The 26,024-nt window shown below is 36.6% G+C and overlaps 1 long non-coding RNA gene across 1 annotated transcript; it reads right to left on the bottom strand.

Moving 5' to 3' along the window:
• Positions 1–647: 647 nt before the first annotated feature.
• On the bottom strand, positions 648–25,682 carry LOC132082470 (uncharacterized). Its single transcript, XR_009419810.1, has 3 exons — positions 25,549–25,682; positions 14,509–14,626; positions 648–868 (listed from the first exon to the last, which is right to left on the bottom strand). It is a non-coding gene; the product is annotated as an uncharacterized LOC132082470 (long non-coding RNA).
• Positions 25,683–26,024: the final 342 nt, after the last annotated feature.

Below are 26,024 nucleotides of genomic sequence, written 5' to 3'. Positions count from 1 at the left end.
TAAAATAGTGCATGCTGTGTTTAGAAATTTCATTTAACAAAATGACCCTGTAATGTCATAGAGTCATGGAGGCTGGGAGCAACAAGAATACAAGGCCACATAGGACAAGGGGGAATGGCTTCAAACTGAGAGTGGCTTAGATTTGATAACAGTAAGAAACTCCTCACTAACAGGGCAGCAAGGCACTGAAACAGGTTGCTCAGAGCAGTTGTGAATGCCCCATCCCTGGAACTGTTCCAGGCCAGGAAGGATGGGGCTTTGAGCAACCTGGTCCAGTGAAACTTGGCCCTGCTCATGGCAGGGGGTTGGGAGCAAGAGGATGTTTCGGGTCACTTCCAGTCCAAACCAGTCTATGATTCTGTAAAGAAGACAAGACCAAAGCTCAGAAACCTGGATCCTGTCCTTAGCTTTGTCCTTACCAACTCTATGATTTTGGACCACTCTGCTTTGTTCTTTGGCCTTCCAAATAATGGTTACTTTTATCTATTTAAACTCCACTGGGAAGGTATGGCCTTCTGCTGGAGACAAGAGCAGAGTGCTTAGCATAGTGGGGCTCTGATATCATCTGATTCCTTTCGACAACATACTACTACAAATAAATCATTGTAATAATATTCTTATTTGCAGTTGAGATTAAACCTAAAGTTACCTTATTGGAGTGTCATCCTGGTTCCTGTGATATTTGTCTGAAACTTTCTTCTTACAGTATAACAAATGTGCTTCAACTCCATTGGTCAGCTTCTTCCTCTAATGCAGACAGCTTAATGGATTTTTCTTAAGCCCAGTACAGCTTGTTTCTGAGTATTAATTTCAACTTCAGGTTATTGTGCAAATTATGTCCTAGCTGGAAATTGAACCACGTTGACCACTGAAAAAGAAGAGCCTAATATATGACCTGTATTAGACAAATCTGCCCAGCCAGCAAAGTAAAGTTGGATTGATTTTCACTCTGTCATAATGAGATATTTTGTTAGACAAGTTCTCCACCCAGTGGCTGCAAATGTTCTTGGGAGCAAGGATATGATCTCCAGTATGATACTATAGAAATAATGGAGATCTAAATCCTGCATATATAGCTCCATTGATTCAAAGGAAGACAGGCAAAAGGATGTTTCTTTCATTTGGACCTAAGAAATCTATATAAAACGCAGTGTTTAAGTCATGTAAGACAAGAAAAAAATAGACTAAAGAAATACAGTGGATGTAGCCCCTCCCTTCTGAAACCTGAAAACTTACAGTTACATTTTCTAAATTCTCCAAATTATTTTCTAAATTCTCGAAAATTATTTTAGAATAATTTATCAATATGGGTTCAGAACTGTGGGGAGTATTTTGTTTGCTCATTTGCTTTCAGCACAGAAATGCAAGTCAAGAATTCCATTTCCAATCTGCCATCAACAATATGAAGTTTTCCTGAAAGTTATACACAATCGAATTTAGCACTTAAGAAAAATTTCTTTACACTTATAAAATGTACAGACACCAATGCAAGCAAGTGGTCATCTGTAAGATATATGTGTCTGTTCGCCATAACACACATGCGTCAGTCAGATTTAAGATCATTTCCCTTAGATATGCCCAGGTAAATTTGGAAAGCAGCATTAGATGGGAAGGTTGGTTTGATAAGAGATGCCTGACACACAGAAAGACTGTGGTATTTTGCCTGATTTTTATCCAAATCTTATCCAAATCACTTGGGTTGAATTTCAGTCAGGGCTAGACATTTTTCCATGTAACAAAGTCTGACAGCCCTTACAGCTGTCTCCCACAGCAGTAAGACCAGAAACCCTTTGCTGCATTTATTCTTTTATGAGCTTCACCACAGTTCATTTCCTTCTTACTAGAGATCACAGAATCATTTAGGTTGGGAAAGACCTCCAACAGCACCAAGTCCAACTTTTGACCAATAAAAGTTGTCAACCAGACCATAACACAGAGTGTTTTTCCCAGCTCATGCTTTCCCTTTCTCTCCCAATAGTTTACATGTTTTGAATTTGATTTTGCTTCTTTCTCTGATATTTTTTGGGGTTTTTTTCAGTCAGATTTATATCTAGTCAGAGAGTAGATTATTTAATGAATTTGAAAATGACTGTATTTTAAATAAATAAAAATCTCTGTAAAATCCCTGTAAATCCCTGTTTATTGATGATGGATTTTTTTTTGGCCAATAAAACCTCCAAAACCCAAAAATGTGGGGTTTTTTTTCTTTTTGATTCACTTTTTACATCTATAAAACACAAGCTGAGCAAATAAACAAAAGCACCCAGAACACATTGACACACTTCTTCCCCCGATGCTCACAGTACTTTGTACATTAGATGCCACTGTGCTGTTCTCTGACAGAGAACTGCAGTTTGGCTTTCAAAACAAGTTGTAGCTTTTTCACTTGAGATGGGAAGAGACACTACACATACATGTAATGGATGAATTAAGTAAGATGGGAGAGGAAATAAAAGTTTGAAATTAGGATTTTGTCCGGTGAGTTTGACAAATAAGTACTATATCTTAGAAGGAAATATTTAAAACCAATGTATTCTCAAAATACAGATGCTTTGCTATATTGTTGTTTTCCTTGCAAGGTTTTTACATTTTATAAGATTATTCCTTCAGGCAGAAAAAAAAATTGTCATTTTATGTTTTGTACCACTGTTTGACCATTCATGCAAATATTTCTATTAGCAGAACACATTTCTGGCTATTAGCCAATGCATTTATGACATTCCAGCTCACTTGAAAAACCAAACTTGAATTTTCAAAATTTTTCCTATTAAACAGTGTTATGTTTTCCCAAATTTTGTTCTAAGTGTAGTTAAGTATCTACGTGTAGATACTCATTATAGTTATAATTTAAAATGAAAATAAATATTTATTTCATTAAGTATGGGGGATCATTATTGGGAATGTGAAATGGAAACCTGGTGTCCAAATGTCTTTTTGATAAATAAAAGAGTAAGGATGGATGGAGGGAGTGAGGATGAAGGGAATATTTGAAGGTTTGGTTGTCTCTAAAATTTATAAAGATCAGACCTTTTAGATGGGGCAGCTAGCATTTAGTTTTGTGTGTAGAATTATCCCACTCTTCTACTTGTTTATTGGTATTTTTTTTCATGAAAGAAAATATGGAGAGGAATCATACAGTAAAGATCTTAAATGTAAAAGAGATTTCACTGGAAGAGAAAAGTAACCTTACTGCAAATCTCCTTTTCATTTTTTACTAGAATCTAAATTGAGACTAATTTCATGCAAGAAGTTTAAAATCTCACAACTCATCAGGAAAAAGGGCAGAACTAACTTGAAGCTGGAGTAACTTTGTGCCGCTTAAGCCCGCTCAAGCAGCAGGTTCGCACTGGGCTCCTGTGCAGAGTGGGCCTAAACTCCTGGCAGAACCAGCCCCACTCCCGTGGATCCCTTTCCCGCTCACCGGCCCTGGACGTGGATCCTGGAACTCCCCACGCAGGGGAAGGCACAGATCCCTCCAAACTGTTAGCCGACCTCCCCACCTAGTGGCAATGCAGGAGAAAGGCTCAGGCCAGCGCTTGGAATTAAATCCCTGCGTTACATTGTTATAAAGCACAAAAGCTCTGACATAATGCTGTGCTGGAATAATTGCGCAGTCCGCACTTCAGTGCAGGTAAGCCCCCCCAAAACGTAGCACATTTCAGTGAAATCAGAGTTTGTATATTGTCTAGCCCTTCTCCATCTTTCATGTCTTTGACAGGTACTAAAAGTTCATACTTATTCCCTACAGAAACCAAGAAAGCTACTTGACATTCACCTGTATTCCCTATTTTAACTCCAGGTGACAGAGCCATTTCAATTTACCCTTCAAAAGGAGGGGGTCATAATGCCTAAAAATGCTTTGCAGTGAGGAACACCAAAGGTATCATATTTTTACAAAACTGTATTCAAAGACGCAACCAAGTCATTATGGAGAAAGCACTCTAAGCCGTGTATCACACATTAATCAACTTAGAGTCAGATTTCATGCATCACACCAATATTTGGCCTTATCACTAAGTCCAGTGATAAGGTCCACCAGAAGTCCACCTCTACCCGCCAACAGCTGTAACATTAAAAAATATTTTTTGATTTATCTTGCTAATTTAGTTAGTTGAGATAAAGCTTCATGACCTGAACTTCATATTTTCATCTTCCCTGCTGCTTAAGCACTAAGAATCACTGCCCAGATTATCACTGATCATGACACAGCTAGATGGACTTGATATTAAAGAAAATATCATAGTCTAACACTTAACGATTCTAAACAAAGAAATCCAGGATGATTTCTCGATTTCTTGATAAATTGGTTGTGTTCAAGCCAAAATTTAAGAGGAGATGTAAACTTTCCCCTGAGTTCCAAAGGTTTCTATCCATCTCACAAATTAGTACACTTCATTTCCTATTCTCATTTTCTTTATTGATTGTTGCTGCTTCAGTCTTCCAGGGGTCTGAAGTTACCTCTACAAATGCCGTGTATTTTCTATGGCGCTGACTTTGCATAGTGTGCACCACAGAGCCATGTGCTCTGTAATCTTCTTTTCCAAAACCGGTTTGTAGTGACCCAGAACTCAAATTTCAAAATAGTTTCAAACTGATCTCCTCTGCTTTTGGAAGAGGGAGCAGCTGAAACACTGACTCAACAGATGTGCTAAAACTTAGCCAGTTGCAGCACATCTTAATAAACAGGAGAAAGAAAAACACTGTAAGTGAGGAGAATCACCTCTCTGTAATATTTTATTATTTGGAATTTCAGACATGCACCTTTGCTTTGTTTGAATGGATCCTCAAATTTATTCCTGCAGAGATTTTTCTGCTAATACCTTTGCACTTTATTGTGACTATCAAAGGAAAGTCCTCATTGTCAGGATTGTGTGGTATGCAGGGTTAGCTGAAAAGCCTGAAATCCCCAGGAACGAGAGGATAACCATCCTGAAAATAGAAAATTAAAAATAAAAAACCCCCAAAAGAGACATTTTGGGGGGGGGGGGGGGGAAGGGGGAGGGTTTATATCCATTTTTGTTTACTGATTGAACTTTAAAAAGAGATTTTCTGAGATGTTTTAACACTTCTATGTTCATCCACCTTTGACCAGTAATTCTGATAACCTCCTGGTGTCAGTGTGGCTCTACTGCAATTCTACTCCTTTGCAAAGCCCTGAATAGAGATAAAAAACTCCACGTTTGAATATGACAGCTAAATACACTGGTTAGAGGCTGGGATGTCAGTATGCTAGAGGAGCTACTTAGCAGCATAAAGCAGGTTTCTTCCTTACATGCAGATCCTTTGCAAAAATCTTATTCTAGCTATACTGTAAATGCCACAGTTCTGCTATGAAAGGGATACCTTGATAACATTGTCTGTACAATATAACCAGTAGTAGGCATGTAGTTATTCCAGAAAAAACATGTTATTTACCACTGTATTTACTTCACTTACCATACAAAAATGAGAATAGTGGTAAAACAAATGTTTGCACCCACCCCAAGCCAGCTATGGCTGTTCATTCTCCTTCACCCCAGAGCTCGTTAGTCAAAAGCAGCAGCAGCTGAATCAAGTTATCCTGAGGTACCACTTTTCCTTCACTCAAATAGAAGCAACATCCAATAAATTATGAGTCTCACTTCCTAAACTGTGATTATTTATGCCCAAACATCAATCCAGCAGTACAGAGTAGACAGGAGGGTATGGCAGCTTTTGCTTATGTGTACAAAAGCTGACTTTAATTCTCCTATAATCTACCACATAACCAGATTTCTACTTAACCTGTTAGCAAGAGAATATGCCAGAGTGCTCTCTCTTCTGTTTTTTTATCTTGTCCCTTCTCTCTAACAAAATGATAGACACAACAGAGAATTGGCAGGTTGTTCTTGCACATCAGTTGGAAGAGGTGACAACAAATATTGCTGTGTGAAAAAGGAGAGAGCTTTAAGGAAAATAAAGAGGCATAGTGAATCCTGAGAAGAAATTATTCTAATTATTGAAGGAAAAAATAAAAATTCTCTTCCTTGAAACCCTGAAGCCACCCTCAATCCAGAGCTCCCACTAGCATTCTCAGGCCTGTTTTTTTCTTTATCCTCTTCCTCCAAAATATCACAACACCAAATTTACCAGTACTGAGATAAATTAAATAAGTTTTGGGACAACCAATTGGAATGGGAACTTCTTGTGCTTATGATTCATTGACATAAATTAATTTTAATATAAAAATTATTCTTATAAGGGCTGTACTGGTTTCAGCTGGAGTAAGGTTAAATTCTCAGACATTCCATACAATGGATCAGATTGTAAAGAACTTTAAGCTCCTTTTAACATAGGAGCATAGCAGGCGAGGCTTAGTCAAACTTCTGTGGTAATGACTCTACTACTTCTGGCCATTAACAAGTCCCTCTTTCTCATACTGCACGAATGTGCCAACACTAATACTTTCTGAGGTGTTTCTACACTGCGGTCCATGAAAAAATGGATTAAAATCCTCTTTGCATAAGTCTCAGGATCTACTTATCAAAATTCCACAGAAATACAGTATTAATCCTGAATAGCAACTTCTAGGCTGAAGTGTTTGGTTTCATGAGGAGGAACATGGATAGCACTGGGAAAAAAAAAAAAAAAGTCTTTTGGCTTTAAAACAAGCTTAGGACCACTTTAAATTAAGCAAATGGATAATGTTTTTGCTCTCAGGAGCACTATGTACAAATAAGTCTTGTTCTAAATTTAGTTGTGCCTCAGTATTTTTAATCATCATACTGTAAAATGATTTAAATTGATTCCTAAGCATGTTATAGAGAACAGTAAGGAGAGGAGTTCTGAGTTGGTTTTTTAGTTTTATTACCAAGAAAACAGGTGACATTTTGACATTTAACAAGACAGCCAGGGACTTTTGCTGATATAGCCCATTTATGGCTTTTTTACAGGGATCATGATAAACTAAGACGGAGTTGTGCAACAAAATTCTGTCTCCAATAGATCAATTTTTCAAAGAGACTTTAATAATAGGTTTGGCAATATAGTTGTACAGCAGGAGGTTGCTAGACTATCAGAAGATCCAGAGTTTAGAATTATTTTTTGGCCTCCTTTGAAGTAAAATGATAGTAGATGGTTCACTGAAGCATTAAAATTTTCTTAGAAGCTACATAGAAATCTTGACTAAAACTACAGACTAGTTGGTACTTCCAAGAGGAAGATGATGAAAGTTTCAGGAAGGTACAGTCACAGTTGAGTGTGTTCATTTGGACTTCAAAACAAGTCAAATCTGTTCATCTCAAGTAATCCTACATGATTATATGGAATTTTTATTCCTACATAACTCAGTTATCTGCTGGGATTTCTGTCAAAACTGCTGAAGTTGATGCTACATAAAACATACCTTATATAGTAAAGTTCATGCTCACAAGTATAAGGAAACTGAAGGAAAACACTGCATTACTTATGGTAAAGTGACAAGTGATAGAAATTGGTAAAAGCACTGCTAAGAACAGTGGGATAGGCATAATTGAGGTTAGAAAGAATATAGGCCTCTCTTATTTTACACTGAAATTATAGAAACTCTGCTCTTCTGAAATTTTTGTAATATGAATTATATTTTCTTCTCCTATTCACTGTAACCTATGCTTGTAGTTCTGGAAGGTCATCCACAATTCCACGACTGCTTTCAGTTTATCTAAGGTACCCCATTATCATTCAATATAAAGAGAGATTCAAACCTGTTCAAAGTGAAATTTATTTTTCATTTCCAACTAAAAAAATTATTCAATCTAATGGTCTACCCACAATTCAGCTGTAACCTCCAAATTTTTATTGTCAAGGTTCATGCTGATTTTTGAAATGAGTAGTCTAAGAAATCTCAACCCATCTTGTACAACCACTCTCTCCATCAGCTTCTAAATTCTTCTAAATGAAATAGAGATTGTCAGAGATTCTGGCACAACCATTCAAGCAGCAGGGTCACCTTTAGAATATTGTGTTGCCACCTCACATTTGTCACCTCAACCTTTCCAACTGTGAAAATCTGCTTTATTATACCCTTTAAGTTCATCCGTAGAAACATGCAGCCTCAGTAGATAGAGTCCTTAGTACAGCCTCACTCCAGTCATCTCTGCTCTTGACTCTCAGAAAAACCAATTTTCTTACATGGAGTCCATTGATAGGGGTAAAATTTATAGATATTTAGGAATCAAAAGTATTTTGTCATTTGATGTAATGGTTTATGTTAACAAAATGGTTCACTTGTCAATCAAGGTTTCAATGTACCTACTGGATCCCTGGACCTGAAATCTGATCTATCTCATGAGTGTTAGCCTGGATAGAATAAATAGATCCAAAGAATATAGAGAGCAAGTGCATTTATATTAATGCAGGTTCTGTCTACAGAGATCTTTTAAAAATCAATTTCCTATAAATTTTTCTTATTTTTTTTTTAATTTTAGCTAATCTTAATGTTTACCTTTGTAGGGCTCTTCTAATGTGAGACTTTAAACAGTTACTTCAATTTCAGAGAGTTTGGGATAAACTAGCATGCTTGTTGTAAAGTCATTTATTTCCTTTCAGAAAAATAAGAAAAAATATAAGAAATTTTGCTGAATAGAAGAAAAGAAGATTCAAACATTATGAAGGTATTCTCTGGTGTCAATGACCTGGTGTGGCATGTGGCTTCCAGCCTCCAGAGTGAACTCACTGCTGGAGGGCCAGATCAGCACAGCCATGTTCATAAATAACAAATATGCACTAATGAGAAGGTTGCTTTGACCCTCACTTGGCACTGCTCCTTGTCACAAGATGCTGTTTTGATTGGTTAACCTAGACCCTATGGTCAAAGAGAGAAACCATGCACTCTCCCATCATTTAAAAAGAAAAAAAATCAAGAATTTTTCTTTAACTGGAAAGGTTTATCACCTGGTTCCTAATTCCAGCTTGATGGTAGTCATCCACAATTGAGTAGGATAAGAGGCCAGGAAGCTGTATGGTCCAAGAGACTGCAAAGAAATTACCCTTTCCAAACAAAAAATAAAGTCATGGCAGAAGAGAATTTAAAAGATGGGAAAATAGAGTCGTTTGTTCTGATACTTCTTTAAATCTTATTTCCAGCATGCTACTTTTGGTCTACTCAGTTCAAGTTCCATGCTCCCCTTTGCTATTTGAAGCAGTTCCATCCATGGACTATACTAACATAGCAGTACCTTAGTTTGAACAAGCTCTGCTTTTTGTCTTGAACTTTTGCTGAGTTGCATAAACAAGTTAGAAAACAGGCTAAGCTGGACTGCTCCTGGATTGGATATTGGGAGCACAGACCCAAGCCATAAAGAGGAGAGCCTCCTGTGAGCCTGCAGAGCTACCAGTCCTGTTTATAAGTACACTTGGGTCTGATGCAATTCCCAACAACTTCACCAGATTGGGGATGAATGGTCAAGAATGTCATTGTTCTCTGAAGTATGCTTCAGAAAGACCAGACATTTTTATTTTCAGGTATTTTGTTCAAAGTAAAAATGTCTCTAATAGTTTTTTAAAAGGGTCTTTCCAGATTTCAAAGTGAGGGCTATGAAGACAATAGCTAAGTGCATTTTTATTCTTCCTATGATGTTCATCTTTTTTAAACATCAAAGCTGTAATGTAGCTGAAGGAAAAGTACATGCTACAGTAAAAATATTGGCTCTCAAAATGTGCACTAGCTCTTCCCTCTCCTCTATAGACAGGATTGCTATAAATAAAACATCTTTTGCCACTGCAGCATTTCTTCCAGCGTAAAGAACATTCACATGAAATTTTTACTGCATCTTGGATAGTGCAAAGCTCTGGCATAGTGTTCCAAATGAGTAATTTCATTCTAATTAATCCACAAGGGATGTGCTTACTCCAGAACTGCTGGCCTTTTGATCTCAAAGAATGTAACACCGTTGTATTATGGATGCCTCAAAGGCTACAGTGTTTAAATAATACAGACCTTATGTCTACTGCCTCTTTCAAAAGTATGGATTTGAAAGGTCAAGATTGCAAAGTATTGGAATACATAAAAATAAATTAAATATTATCTAATAGTAAAGGGAATTTTATAATTGTGTCCTAAAAATATATACATGTGGGAATATATGAACTGATTTAAGATTTTATTATTTAAATAAAAAACATATTAGATATTTTGTAAAGTATGGAACTCTTCTTTGCAACCATGAAAAAGTATTTTATTTGAAGGAGCTACACAAAAAACTGCAGCTATTGATTTGACATTAATGTATGTATGTCTGTAATCTTATAAGTGTGGCTAATAGGTCCTTTAGAAATCTGGTCATAAAGCATATTACAGCAAATGGAATCACTGTTTCTATGGCAGATAGCGCTGAAGTTCAAGATTAATAGATGGAAAAATATCCAGTAGTTGTTTAAAATTACTTAAATATTTTAGAATTCTAACCAGCCACAAAAAAAAAAAAAAAAAAACAAACAAAAAACAAACCACCAAAAAACCAAACAAAAAACCTCAACAACAACAACAAAACCAACAACAAGAAAAACCCACACCAAAACAAAACAAAACAAAAAAAAACACCCAAAAAAAAAACCCCAAAAAAACCAACTCTATAGCCTCCTGTGTTAGTGTTGAGGGTTTGTTTGCATTGTATGTTTCTGGAGAAAAGCAAGTAAAATCCAAAGTGAATACCTCCAATAAAATGTGAGGTACTAAGCATCAGAGTGCTTACAAGTCTCCTAGCCGCCAAGTTTTTCAGAAGTGTATGCATGGGTTCAGCTTTTGAATCTGTTGTGTTCTTAGGGGGACACCTGGATTTTATTATTACATTTATTTATTTTGATGGTTGTTAATGAATATGTTGAAGGGAACAAATGCTCCTAGTCTCTAGCGTACTGTAGACTCTTTAACACTAATGCACTATTGAACACTAATGCAATATTAGTGATGCTTTCTGGTTTTGATAAATTGACATACTTCATCATGCTTTTTAAGATAAATAAACTGCAATAAACTGATACTACTTAAGTAAACAGGAATACCAGAAGGTAACAATATTCCTAATTTTAAAAATTGTATTGTATCCCTTTTATTGAGAGTCAGAAGTAACTTATCACCAAAACTATTGATTTTTTGAGAGAAAAAAAAATGGTTTTTTGGCCCCCACTTGGAGGAAAACATGGAAAAAGTTTTATAGGTAAATAAGTGGGGCTGAGAAGAGATTGTTTGCCTTCCCCTTTAGCTTTGAGACACTGGGCAGTTTCTGAAATGGGCTGGGAGAAGCATCACTGAGGGGACTCACTAAACATCTGCCCTGAGACAGGAGGTATTTTGCCTCCCTGAGTTGAGGCATGGATTGTTCTGTGTACCATATGTGCCTGTTTCCATACTGCCTGTATCTGCTTTCCCCTGATTGCTCTTGCCCATATGCTAAAAACATACATCACACTCAGCACTGCAAAAGCAATTAAATGCTTGGTATTCCCTTTGCCTCAGGTTTGGTACTTTGGTGCCAAGGGTTTGACTTGCACCCCACCTCTGCTCATCTGTCTTCCAAGAGTGCTCTCAGTAGTTTAAAATTCAATCTATCTTGAATTATTCATGCTCAGTGCATCAGTGACTACTCTATAATTCACCAGTCTAGTCAAACAATGTTGCTTGAGAGCAACAGGGAAAGGAGGTCAGCCTTGCACACAGCTCCAGCTGCTCTGTTCTCTGGAGCACAGGGGGAGCACACACCTAAGGACAGTACAACACAAACTGCTCTGTGCATACAGAGAATAGGATGAGATATTCTATTGCTCCTCTCCCAAAAGATCTCTGTGTTTGGCTGTGCAGTGTCCCAAAAAAGCCAGTCTGGTACAAATGGTATTAGACTGACAGTCTGTCATAAGAAACACCTTTTCAGCAAAAAAAGGGAACAAATAGACTCACTTGTGAGACAGAGTACATGCAGCAGGACTGCAAATTTATCCCTTATGGCCTGCCCATTTGTCACTATGCTAGATTGTAGAAATTGTCTCCAGTATTCAAAGAACAGCTTCAACTCCCAGCACATTATTCCTCGATGAAACTAGAGAAACCATTAAAGTTTACTGTGTAATTATCTAAGCAGTCACCTTTAGAGCAAAAGGGCCTTTCAGGTACCTCAAATACAAAAATTTAGTGAATACACTCTCTGGTACCCCAGCCTTTTGTTTTTTCCCCTCAAATGGGTATATTTTTGTAGTATACTTACAAATCCTTCCAAAATGAGTGTAACTGTGAGCATAATTTTATTTGCTGCTACAAAATCTCCAGTCTTACAAAATTCAGTACCTATAACTTTAAGATTCATTTATTATAAAAGAACTCCTTGTAATATTGCTTACAGTAAAAGAAGCAGGATGTAAAATTCCTCCTAAAGGGCTCAATTTAGTACAATACTCAAAATAACTAGTAAAGACGGCCTGGGAGTGGAAAAGATCCAAATTTCACTAATGAGGTCTGTTTTCTGATTACCCTTTATTAGGGGTAACTACAAGGCTCAATAGGAGAGCAAAAACTAAGCATCCTGCTAGAAGTGTATAAAAATAATTTCTTCACCTTGTTAAAACTATAGCAGATAGATCCCAGGTAATTTGCCTATATCCCTACCATATCCTACAAATTAATTTATTCTCTGGTTTAAGACTTGAATTATGTAAGCCTTCCTAGTAGTTTACCTCAAAACCAGACATAGCTGACATAGGCCTCCCACAAGAACAAAGTTGTTATTTTGTCAATGCCAACTGCATTCACTGGCTTAGAAAACCAAAGGCATTGTTGGCTCATGAGGTCTCAGAAACAAAAAATGTGGGGCAGCTTGTGATCTCAGCACAAGCCTGAAGAAATATGGATCTGCACATGCTGATGTAAGCAGTTTGCTGTCAGCATCCAGGATCCTGATTTATGTGATCTTCAGCAAACCTTACTTGTCCTCCTCCCTGCTCCTCCCTCAGGTTTGCTGAGCATCCCCTCCCTGGTACTCAACCCTTCCATTCAGTGCCTCAGGGCACATGATTTTCCATCAGACTCCTGATCTCTCCATTGCCATGGTGACTGATGAGACATTTCTGATGCTTCCTTCCACTTTTTACTCGCCACTAAGATGTTATCTGCCCTCTCAATAGCTGACCTGTAATCTACAATTCCTGTTTCCTTTCTGTCTGCATTTTGAAAGTTTTCCTACAGAAATTCTGACATCAGGATGATTTCTCTAGCAAAACTTCCTCTCTTTGTCCTCTCAGCTAAAGAACTTGACTACTCCCATTTACACTGCATCTGCAGATTCAGTAGAAGACATGTTCTCCCACCTAAACTCTCTCCTGGTAATGGTGCTTTTATCTCTGACACAAATCACTTAAATTTCTATAAAAAAGATAGGATCAGGTGAATGAATGCAAGGTTCCTTTGTCATTATTTTCTCCTTCTCACAGAAAAAAATAGTTTTTTAATTTATTATTTTATGTTTTGCTTCTATCTCTTCCAACTTTCCTTATGCTCACAGATTGTTCCCTGAATACATCACTATCTTTTTGTGCTTTGCTCTAATTCTAATTCTAAGAAATATAAAATCTACAAAACATGTGGGCAATAAAGGATCACTTCCTGATGTCTTTAATCTTTCCATGTATTCCAAACCCAAAAGAATGCAATAGATTTAGTGGAGACAGAAAATAAGCCTTATATGACATAATCACAATTCACATGCACTCTTCTGCCAAGAAGGTCAGGATCTGATGTGAAAGCTCCTAAGGGAATACCAGAGTTGGATAAAATATGAGGCATTTATTTATTTATTTACATGGATTTGAAGGACCTGTTAATTAAATGGCAGTTCCATTTTAGCCACTCCTGTATATGATTTGTATTACTTAGAGGCGCATCTGTTCCATATCAGGTAAACTTCTCCAGCTTAGAAGTTTTACCACTTTGAAACTTATTTTCATGTTTCAATTCCATAATCACAGGATATATGTTACCAATTCTTCAGAAAAAACCTCTTGTTAATACAATGCAAAGTGGTGTGAATGTGTAGCTAATAGTACATGCAGAAAATCACACCATTGCAACCTGAAATGAAGTAACCATTTGAATGGACAAAATGAATAAACTCATGGATTTCAGCTGGAAAATGAAAATACATACTTGAATAAAATCCCATATCTGTCCTTTTAATCTGAGTACATCATCTTTTTAGATGGGTGACACCTTTAAGAGATTTAACTGGTGATTTCATTTCTAGGGTGACTATAGTACATCAAATAAGGCCAAGATCCAGCTCCTCAAGCTGGTTATTTCAATAGCAGGGGTAATTAATTGAAAAAAAAAAGTTTTTGCTTAACTAAACAGAGGTATGAAAATTATTTTCATACTATTTATTGTGCTTTCAGTCTCTAATTTAAGACCAGAAGTAGGGAAGGAAAAATAGTTGTTACGAAGTTGCAATTTTGATGATGCATTACATTTTAAAGGTATTTGGAAATAGTCATACTCTTCATTGGGGAAAAGCAATATTTAAACTCACTCACTTTTCAGGAAGGTGCTCCAAGACAAGGGGGTCAAAGCTGATATTCCAAGATCCATTCTTGTGTTTTCTTCACATATTTTCTTAATAATATTTTCTCTTCCTGAAGGTATGTTGTGGCACTAAAAAAAAAGTTGTTTTGAAGCAGCATTAGCACAATGTCCTGGGTGTATCAAGTGAAGTCAAAAAAAATGGGCCAACATTGCTTTAAAGAAAAGCTTATCTTCATAATACTAAAATATTTCATTAATTTATTCCAGTTTCATCATACATTTCACACTGAAAATTACTTTTTTCCAGACTAAACCAGACTAATTTAACATTTTAAAGACATTTCCTTTTCTTTTTATGTAGCTATGCTATATTATGAATGAACTGCCTAATGTTTTAATAAATGTGACAGAAGAAATGTCAAATTGCTTTTAATGTAATGCAATACAACATTGAAAACTCACTGATATGGCTTATATCCATATTAAGGCCCACAACCCTGCTTAGTTTCCTGAAGAACTTTTTTTCCCAGCACAATGTATTTCCAATCTGTAACAGACACACTTCTTTATTGAACAAACCTCTCCCCTTCTCATTTTTCCTACAGCAATTCCACTCATCCATGTTTTCTCTTGTGCTTCACCCCACATCCGAGGCAGTTACATTATTGGTGTCCTCTTCTAACACTTCCAAAACATTGAGTTGGCATTTGCTCAGCTAAGTGAACAGCAAATTTCAGCCAAAATCTTTGATGTTGGGTCCACACATGTAAGATAGTTGGATCCAAATAATGGCATCATACTCCCCAAAAGAACTGACAGCACAAATCTTTACGTGGCACATATTTTAAAGGAGCAAGAAAAGGTCTTATTATCTTAATTGAGGAAAAGTAAAATTCAAACTCATTTGCATTAAGTTTTTGCAGTGCATTAGATGAGACTGTATCCTCCACACAATTATACTAATTTCCTCATGTTATTTATAAAGAAAGTACATTAAAATCACAGATAATAGAAGATTGTATATTGGTCGGTTAAAGATGAATTATTTTAGAGAAGAAAGACCACAAATATTGATAAAAGTCATTACAGAGTTTGAGGAATTTGAGAGTGTTTGAAGTATTAAGGGACAAAAGTGATATTTTATTAATTCAAGAATTGATGAGAGAAAGAGTTGTTTGAACAGTCATGTTGTCATTTTGGCAAGAATTACTAACAATGAAGCAAAAAAAAGCAGATTCTTAAATAGAATGTTTGGCCACCATTTAAAAATTCCTGTGTATGGGTATGACTGAATAATACTGAAAGCAAAGTCAGGATTTCCAAATGGATTGTACACTTTTTTCACATAGTTAAATAGCAAAAGTCTATGCCATGTTTACAGAGTTACATGCTTACATTAAAAATGCAAGCTATTCCCAAATATACTGTTCTCCTAGAGATATCCCAATTATATATAGGTTAATCTCTTCCCTAAGTTCAGAATTAGAAGGGGAAAAAGAAAATATCTGTCGATTTAGAAGAGTCCTTCAGTGCAGTGCCTCTAGGTATCTCTTTGGAAGAGAGATCTAAAAGTCCTTCATAAGAGACAGACTGCTCCCATATCAGACCCCTGTGCCAGCACAGGCAGGGCCTCCCTGCTTGGATCAGCTTCACCATTTCACTCTGGTTGTGTCACTAACCTTGCCACTGAGGGGCCATTAGCAAATGCTCCATACACAAAACCTTCTGGGGCATGAGAAGGTTGGTTAGGGGTATCTGAGCTCCACCATTAAGTCTGTGTATTGGTTCTTCCTTTTGCTAGGACACACATGGCTGTTCTGGGCACAGCTGTTCCATTAGGGTAACTGCAAAGCCAGGCAATACCACTGATCACTGGTCACCAATCAATACCACTGCTTAAGCATGGGAGGAAGGCCAGATTACCCTAAAATGCAGGCAACCAGCTCTCACATTGCAAGCCTACCTGTCCCCATTGACTGTTGAATTCTTGCATTTCTGTAAAATGTACAAATCCTTCTTCCAATCTGACTCGTGTTTTGCATTCAAAAACTGACCACAGCAAAAATCAATGCCAGTCTATTGGAGGCTGAATCTGCAATTATTTGGGAACTGTCACAGAAAAAAAAAAATTGTCCTCTTAGGCAACTGCTGGACATTGAAAACCATCACAGGCACAATGTTCTTCCTTTCATTTAAGCACTGCAGCTATATTATGGACATCTGATTCTCAGAATGTCAGCAATACATTTGAACCCATATTCATTCTCAGTCAGTAGAAATAAAAGATGAGAGTCTGCTGCAGCAATATTTTGTTCTCTAATCTTACAAACATTAACAATAAATGTGGTTCCATATATACTGTCAATATACTGGTTTTTTCAAGAAAAAAAAGTCTTGTAAGAGTTAATATAAATTATGAAAAATTTAAATGAGAAAAACCTATGGGCAGACTTAATATATTTGTTTTCTCAATGGTCTTTGTTCCTAAGTACATTAAACAGACAAAAAATTCTCAGTGGGTTGTGCAGGAGACTTCAGCCTTTTAAATTAGGCAAAATGCATAATTCAATGCTGGGATATTATAAACACATGCATTTGCACAGCATATATTGTGCATAATAGTTAACTCACACAGGCAACCCCTGTTCAGGTTTATTTATGTGCACTGACTGATCCTTATTGTGGAAGCAATGAAGGAAATATGGACATATTTGTGACAGTGTTCACAGGGGTTTTCAGGATGAGGGAAGAGATGTAGATCTGACTCCATATTTCAGAAGGCTTGATTTATTATTTTATGATATATGTATTAAATTATAACTATACTAAAAGAATAGAAGGAAAAGTTTCATCTCAGAAGGCTAGCTAAGCTAAGAATAGAATAGAAAAGAATGATAACAAAGGCAGCTGGCTCGGACAGAGAGCGAGACCCAGCTCTGCTGTGACTGGTCACTAAATTCAAACATCCACAGGACACCAGTCACAGGTCCCCCTGTTGCATTCCACAGCAGCAGATAACCATTGCTTACAATTTGTTCCTGGAGCCTCTCAGCTTCTCAGGAAGAAAAAATCCTAAGAAAGGATTTTCATAAAAAGATGTCTACGACACATACTTATCTGAATTGCTGTTTCTGAAATTGAGAATTATGAAGGAGATGAAAATTCATCCACTAATTAGCAGAAATAACACTAACAGGCAGAATTTCAAATATGCATCTCTGGACACTGTGAATGCCAAGAGAGGGGTGTAAACATTAAGACATTACAAGGTTAATAAAAGAGGCAGGTTACTACACAGTATGAATGAGAATAAAATCCTAATTTACTTGCATGATACATATTGATGCAGGAGCTTATCTTCTGTCACTTGTTATGAAGAAGGTCTGGCATTCAGGTTTGTCAGAAATCACGTGATGGATTTTACAAGGACAGATATTCACGCTCACTGAATATAATACAGATATTAGAGGTATTTTATGCTCATTAGTACTATGCTCATTTTTTATATTATGCTCATTTTTTCCAACGTTTTGGATGTTATGCTGGCCGTTGCAGTTGCAGCTCCCACAACTACCAGTAACCATTTACAAATGATCCAAATCACAGCATTTTGTTGTCCTAGCATTTACATTACCTGCCTGTCTTCAGAGTGGTTTGATTTTGTACATGAGAAACCACAGAGCAGTCTATTTTTTGAGAGTAAGGGGATGTGCAATGACTCACTTGAAAAAAATGCATGCTTGTTTTGCGCCCACAATTCGACATATGTAACATGACTAAAGTCTAGTAATTCAAATATTGTAGCTATTTCAGACTCTTGTGACAGCATGTAGAAAGTGATACAGTCATCTTTTTCCTTCCCATCTTCAGTACAATTTCCATTTGAAGTAATCAAAGCAAAGTATGCTTTTAAAGAAATGAAACATGTTCTTAGAGCCATTTTTCTCACAACATCATTTACATATGCTAACTGTGAGTCCTTGATAAATAGGAATGGATACTGTGTAGAGAAGCAGACACTTATCTTTTACCTGTTTTTTAAAGAAATCGATTATTCTCCAATAAAATTAAAATAACAATGAATGCTCCTCTCCCTGAAATCTTCCTATGATCTCTGCCAAATACAGTGCAAAAATCTGAGTGATGGTCAACCCTCTGGCACTGGCAATATTCTTCCAGTAGCAAACCAACGGCAGAGTATTTTCAAACCCTATTAAAACTCTGACATGCATACTTTGCAATAGAACATGGCTACATGTGATTAAACTTTCATTAACAAATCACAAGACATATCAGTTAAAAGACACCATGGATGTGGAAATTCATTACAGGTCTGCAGGGAATTACAGGTCAGGTTTGTAAATTGGAAATGCAGTTCTGTCACTCCACCCACATTGCTCACAATGGTAATGCTGTCAAAGGGCAAAAGCCAGGGAATACTGAGGAAAAAAACTGATCTGGAGGTGGAGGTGTTACTTCTTTTAGTATAAACAGTGAAAAATTAAGGCTCTTTAATGTAAGTATATTTGCTCAAATTAAGAATACAACAGGATGGATCAGTGAAACTACACTTCAAGATGACCACAGAGATGAGAATTGATGGAAGGCAGGAGCCATGGAGTCAGGGTCATGCATGGATCTTCAAAAGTATGTAGTATTTTCGCCCAAGCATTTTAAGTAATCCCTTCTCCCTGTTCACACTCAAACTGTTACAATGATCATGTTTGTCTTCAAGCTCATTTCACCTCAACACTGTGCACATCATATTTACTTCAAGCACTGCTGCAAATTGTTATACTTATTATGATGCTTTGAATTAATGCTTTCACCTCCACATCATGCCCAGAAACCCTTCACAACCAAGAACCAGAAATTAACAGAGATGCAAAGAGAAAGCAAAGACAGATGTGCAGCAAAACAATTTCACTTTGAAATAAAGTGATCAGATAGATTTCAGGGGAATTCATACTAGTAGAAAAAGTAAATCTCAGTAAGACATTAATAGAAAATTCTACACCTAAAATGAGTTGCGAACTGATGCTGGAAGATAAATTTCATTCTCTATTAAATTATTACTATGAAACGTTCCTGAAAGGCCATGGACTCTTCCACAGTGTTTTCATTATTTACTCAGTTCTATTTAGAAGTTAAAAACAGAGGACATCTTCTGATACATTCTATACGGCTTGTAAAGTAGAGAAAAAAATATGCCTCATGAGATTCAGGGGCCTATTGACTGTATAAATAGTGTTGCGACTGCATTATTTTCTGGATTTAAACCAAGTCTGTTGCCTCTTCCAGATTAATCCTTTCCCAGCTGAAGTCACTGAAGCAATGGAGCAACAATATGAAAATAAAATATTTTGTACTGAAAATGTGAAAATTTATCAACTAAAGGAATACCAAAACAAATCCAGACCAAAGCAAAGCAAACACCCCTCTTTCCCCTGAAAGATACAATAGTGGTTAGGAAGTTGTAAGTAAGGGTATGAACTATTGGGCAGAAAAAAAGTACTCTAGAGATGAGAAGGCTCTAGTGACACCTCATAGCAGCCTTCCAGTCCTTGAAGGGAGCTCACAAGAGAGCTGGAGAGGGGTATTTTACAAGAGCATGCAGTGAAAGGATAAAGGAAATGGCTTTAAACTGGAAGAGGGTAGATTTAGATTAGACATTAGGAAAAAATTCTTTACTGTGAGGGTGCTGCGGCACTGGAACAGACACTGACCAGAGAAGTTGTGGATGTCCCATCCCTAGAAGTGTTCTAGGCCAGGCAGGATTGAGGTTTCTCTGACCATGGTGGGTGGCTTGGAATATGATGGTCTTTAAGGTCTCTTCCAACCCAAACCATTCTATGATTCTGCACTGTCCTTAGAGGTTGAATACACTCATTGATCCCACTGAAAATGAAACCCTTTTTTCCTGATGAAGAGGTACTGTTCTGTGGTACTGCACACAATTGCTCGAACCAATGCATGGAGAGCAGCTACATCATGCACCTGATGCAGCCCTCTAAGTAAGGGCTACAAAAGTACTTCTGCTTTCATTGATGGTGAAACCACATGTTAAACTACAGAAAAGCATCTTGTGGTCAGAGACATTCTCCTTTACTCTTATGAAATACAAACAGGCTGGTTTTCCCTCTGTGGGAAATCAGTAATTCTGCATTAAAATCATGCAATTCCTCTATTTATTTCTTGTTTGTGCCTTTTTATTAGTCTGTCTCAGAGCATTTTAGGAGTCAAATCTGTAAATGTCTCTTATTCTAAAATAAACAGCACTCAGCATGACACAAATGACATTTTGTGAGGCTCCAGGAGGGAGTAAAGTAGCACTGCCACAGAGTTCCTTCTTCCTCTCTAAATGTCATTACTCTGTTTGATATACTAACATAAATCACTTATCCAGTTGGACAGCACAGCAGGTCACTCTAGAAGGGATTTCAGATAATGAAATACATTTCACACACGTAAACACGAAGTACAAAGCAATGCCAAATGGTTCCTAATACTTTACTTACTCAGCACTCCATTTGCCAGGTTTATTGTTCATGTACATAATAAACTTGATTGCATGCTGCAGTAGCCTTGTTTATTGGTTCAACCACTTGAATTCATTCCATAAGCATTTGGGGGTTCATAATTTTTTTATCCACATGTTGTAGAAAATCCAAACAGTTGAAACAATGCTGTGTTCATATTTGGTGGAGTACATATGAGGACTATGATGAGGTTATTTCCCTGTACCTGATTAAGGGCAAAATAAAAAGATCTCAAATAATATTAAACATGTGGTCCAGTAGTTTTCTGTGAGATTTATGAGTTCTGTTCAATCTTTTGTCAGATAAATCAGAAATACAGAAGCATCTATGGATGCATATGCACATTAATCAGTCAATACTATTTAGATACAGATCAGTTGTATCAACCTCTTTTGTCAGGAAAACTCATAATCCAGAAATGCCAGACAACAAACCAAAGCAATTTCCATCATTAGCATTCAATGAAGATTTTGAATTTAAAAAATCAAACAAACCAAAAATCATCAAACAAAACTGAAAACCCAGCCCCCCCAAATACTTCAACAGAAAAAGCATGTGATGTGCTATTCATGGCCTATGTGGCTGCCCATTTTATCCACTTTTATTTTAAAATCCCTTCTTTTTAGTCCTAGGCAGTATAATGAGAAAGAAGAAAATATAGTGAAGCATTTTCAGTAAGTTTTAGGGGAAAAGTAAATGGTCGAAGAGTAATCTGAAGAAATAAAAGAACTAGATACTTCATTCCCTCTTGTCTGAGAAAAAAAGTATGGTAGATTTTCCTATCTCTTATTGCATTCTGCAAGCTTTTGTTTTAAATTATCAAATCAAAGGACTTCTCCTTTCTTCATGAAAGAAGTGTTCCAAAACATCTGCAAAAGGATGCAAAAAAACCCTTTGCATCCTACTTAGTCACCCCAAAATTTCACATTTCATGACTGCTACCAAACATTTGATGGCTAAGCAGTTAGAATGACATTACTGCTTAAGACAGTAGCTCTCTTCTGCATTCCTGACATTTTTGGTTCTGTTTCTGCATTCATTCTAGGCTTGCACAGGGCACAAGAATACTTTTAGGGCACCATTTCTTACTAATGCATTGCTGTATTTTGGAATCCAAACCCTGACTTGCCTTTTACTGCTATTACACTTATGTTCTATGAACACTGTTACTTCTATCTTCTGCTAGGGAAAAAGCCCCAAATGTGTAAAGAATTTGGCATCATTTTCTTTCTTTAAACTTCTTTGAAGCTAGGAAAAGTTTAAAGCAATATCAAAAATACATCATCTGACAAGATGAATATATTTGTGAAGTATTAATAAATTCAACAAAATGCTTAATGTAGATGCCATTCATTAAATTTTATAGTTGGGCAAGTGCAACCAGAAAGGGCATAAGAATTGCATTCTAAGAATTATAGAGCTGGCAGCCGCCACATGATCACAAGGATGGGTGCGATTCCATAGGCTAATGGATGGTGTTAGGCTGCTTCTCTGTCCCAGGCATTCTCTCTCCTCCTATCCCTTCTGCTACTTTCAGCACATTTAAACATATTATTTGCCATCTTTAAGTTCTGGCCATCTCCTCATATTACAGGAGAAAATGAAATAGCTGCAATTGAGTTGCTTCCAGAATGAGGATCTGCACTGATCTGTTAGGGCTGTCCTACACTTAAATTCATTTTGCATGATGAGAGGCAGAGCTAATACTTTTATTACCAAAGCACATGCTACAGGGCTAATGTCATTCTTCTGCTTTTGGTACACAGTGTCTCTGTGTGAAGTAGCATTGTGTAAGCTCTCAGACATCAGTAAGGCCCTGGTTTTGGCTGCTTGTGTTATGAGGTGAGATTATGGTTTATTAAAAACACTGTTTACAGTAGACTGCAACACTGAGATGTCATAAAACTATAATGGAGAAAAGGAAAAGAGTGAAAGACGCCCTCCCCTCTCTGAAAAAAAAATAGAAAAAGGAATTCTAGTGAAATATCAATAACAATAGCACACAATGCACTTTAGAGTTTTCTGCTTTCCACATTTAAACTTAAAAAATACTGTAGCATCTATCTGTGAAACAAAAATTGTGGGCACTATAGTTACAAAGCACTTGATACCTTCAGTAAACTCTTTGGAACATTTGCACTAATGTAAATCATTAATGTCTTATTTGTCTAAATGATCAATATAGTTACTTCATAATTGCATAAAATCATCCTGGCCAGTTTTTATGGCCAAGAATTTATGACCATGGCAACCATAATTTCCACGTCTATTATGTCTTTGCCCTATTGTTTTAAAAATAATTTTACAAGCTTAAACCCTTAGTAATATCAACTTTAGACATCTGAATTTCCCTTCTTTTCCAGTACTAGAGTGCTTTGAGATTAATGATACATTTGTTTTTTCGAATGATGATTTTGTATAATTTATATTTCTGTTTTGTCCTGCTCACTACAGGACAAAATATTTCATCTACCTGATTTCAAATAACTCACTTTCTATGCTGAAGATGGCATTTCCAATCATGTTCAATTTTAATGGCAACTTTTAAAGGTAACATTTACCACTACTTTCAGCTTTGCTAATTTTTGCTACAATGAAATTACTGTCTTCTAACCAACTTTAAGAATTGTCACCTGGGAAACAGAGTGGCAATGCTGTTGTAACACTTTCTTCCCTGTAACTAATGCAGAAAAAAGAAAAAAAAAAAAAAGGTTTATATTTATGTAGCAAACCTAAAAGTTGAGATAAAATACAGAAATTACCAGGAACATAGATTATTGTCAGTATTGTGCGTAATGATTGGTATACAGCTTTCCTTTAACTAACTAATGAAAAAAATCATAGAATTCAGAAAGCCATTTACTCCACATTACTTATTTTACAAGATTTTCATTCCTCTTACCATGGAGTGCATCTGAAGATGCTGGCAGATAGAGAAAAATAATGTTTAGACTAGAGCTACTAGTTATATATTTATATATATATCTGTGGAAAATTCTATCTTGCTGCAAAGAGTTAAATATCTATCAACTGTTTAAGAAAAAGAAAGTTGTGGCTTCTGCCTTTTGTAATTTTTTCCCGTCTTTCTCACCCAATCACACTGTTCTTGTTTCCTGGATGCATTGCAAGCAGTCTTCCTTACAAGCTCTTTATGCAGAACCTTCCAGAAATCCTTGGCATTGCTAGCCTTTACATAAAGACAACAGAGGGCTAAATAGCTTAGGCTGTAATTTCTTCCATCTCCTAAAAGTCAGTTCTTGTTTTCATGACAAGGGGGTTGTTGACATTTCCTCTGGTACACCAGCATTGACTCTTTTTGATGAATGTCTATCGCAATTCTTTTACTACTGAGGTGAAACACTAAAAATTGCTATAAGCTTTTTCTTTTATGCGATGAGACAGGAAAGACCTAAAATTGTGCTGTGAGCTTCCTGCACTGAGTTTTCTTTCCTGCTAATCCTTATCCAATTTCTAAGTGATAAAATGGGATCAAATTTTCAATGTGCAAGGATATAAATGGAGATTTACACGAAGATAATAAATGCAAGATTGTGAAAACAAGGTCAGGCCAGCATGTGGAGATAGATGTGAGATTAAACAAGTGTTGATAGATATGTAAATTCTCAGTAATGGTTGCACACATGGTTTCTCCTGAGTTCAGAGCTAGGTGACCATTTGCTAGAAGCAATCTCCAGCTTGCACCAGAGATGGCATCACAATTCAAAGGAATGAAGTCACTCATCAAGCTTTAAGAGTAAGAGGGCACATTAACAGGGAAAATTCACTTTCTGCTTCTCACAGCATGACAGCATCTGTTGTGGAGATTTTTAGAGTGCAATCTGATACTCTGATGGAGAGTTGGCAAATAGAATAAAATATTTAGCAACTCTTTGAAAATTAATAGGATGACTGAGACTAACCTGGTGGATACCACACTCTAACTGCTGAAAGAGCAAACCTGCTCAATTCTAATGGCCACTATTGACCCATGTCTTCCTTTCAGACCCTCAGATTTCCTTTCAGTGGCCTGGAATCCCAGAGTTGGTACTGTGGTTTGAAGTTTGCATTGCTTAAACAGAATACAGAAACTCAAACACTCATCTTCAGTTATGTCTCCAAAATGCCAATGCAGTGATTAAGTGAGTAGACTGTGAAGCTCAGGCGCAGTTGCATCTTTTTATGTGGGTTAAATCCCATCATTAGAAGTGCAACTAGCTCCTATCTGAAAATCACCAGAGTGCAAATCTCTAGATGAAAACTGAGCCTATAAAGATCAACATTTCATAAGTAACTGCATTAACTTAAGATAATTTCTATTTGAATTAAGTTAAAACTTTACAGTAGCAGTAGAGTAGCCTTAGTTTACAGTGTCATTATTTTCTCTTGCTGCTGGTTCAAAGTAAGTCTAGCCAGACACTAATAGCTGGATTCTATTCTTTTATCACAAATAATACTAATGTATTGTTTTCTCGTAATTCATTAATTGCCAAGATAAAAACAGTGCTCATTTACCTTACAGAAGGTAATTGTCTTTGGGAACCACAAGTCAACTTCAGTATGGTAGCCATGTCTTCAAAACACCCCCTTCCACTTAGAAGGAGCCATTTCATCAACTGGCACAGTTTGGACATCAGGTCATCTTCTTGGAATACCCTGTGGAAGGAATGGTCCAAAATGTTAAATATCTTAAGTTTAAGCTGCCAAAGATGGGTGTCCATTGAAGCCATAATTGCCAAGGAAGCCATTTTCAACCAAATATTTAAGAGCAAAAATGTGTAATTGCATGTTAATTGTAAGAACTATAAACAAAGATGTATTCCAGTTCCTTTAAGTTCAGCTTGGAGTGGAATGATCATCAGAGATGGCAGCCAAAAAAACACACTTAGGTTAATTCATCTGATGGATCTTGAAGGAGCTCTGTATCAAGCACTAAATGAGCACTCTTCTCAATGTACCTCTTAGAGAAATATCTTTTTTGTCCTGGCTTA

Source organism: Ammospiza nelsoni, chromosome 1 (genome assembly GCF_027579445.1).
Source record: "Ammospiza nelsoni isolate bAmmNel1 chromosome 1, bAmmNel1.pri, whole genome shotgun sequence".
Taxonomy (NCBI): domain Eukaryota; kingdom Metazoa; phylum Chordata; class Aves; order Passeriformes; family Passerellidae; genus Ammospiza; species Ammospiza nelsoni.
Note: the sequence above shows the minus strand (reverse complement) of the source record. Positions and strands in the feature narration are given on the sequence as shown.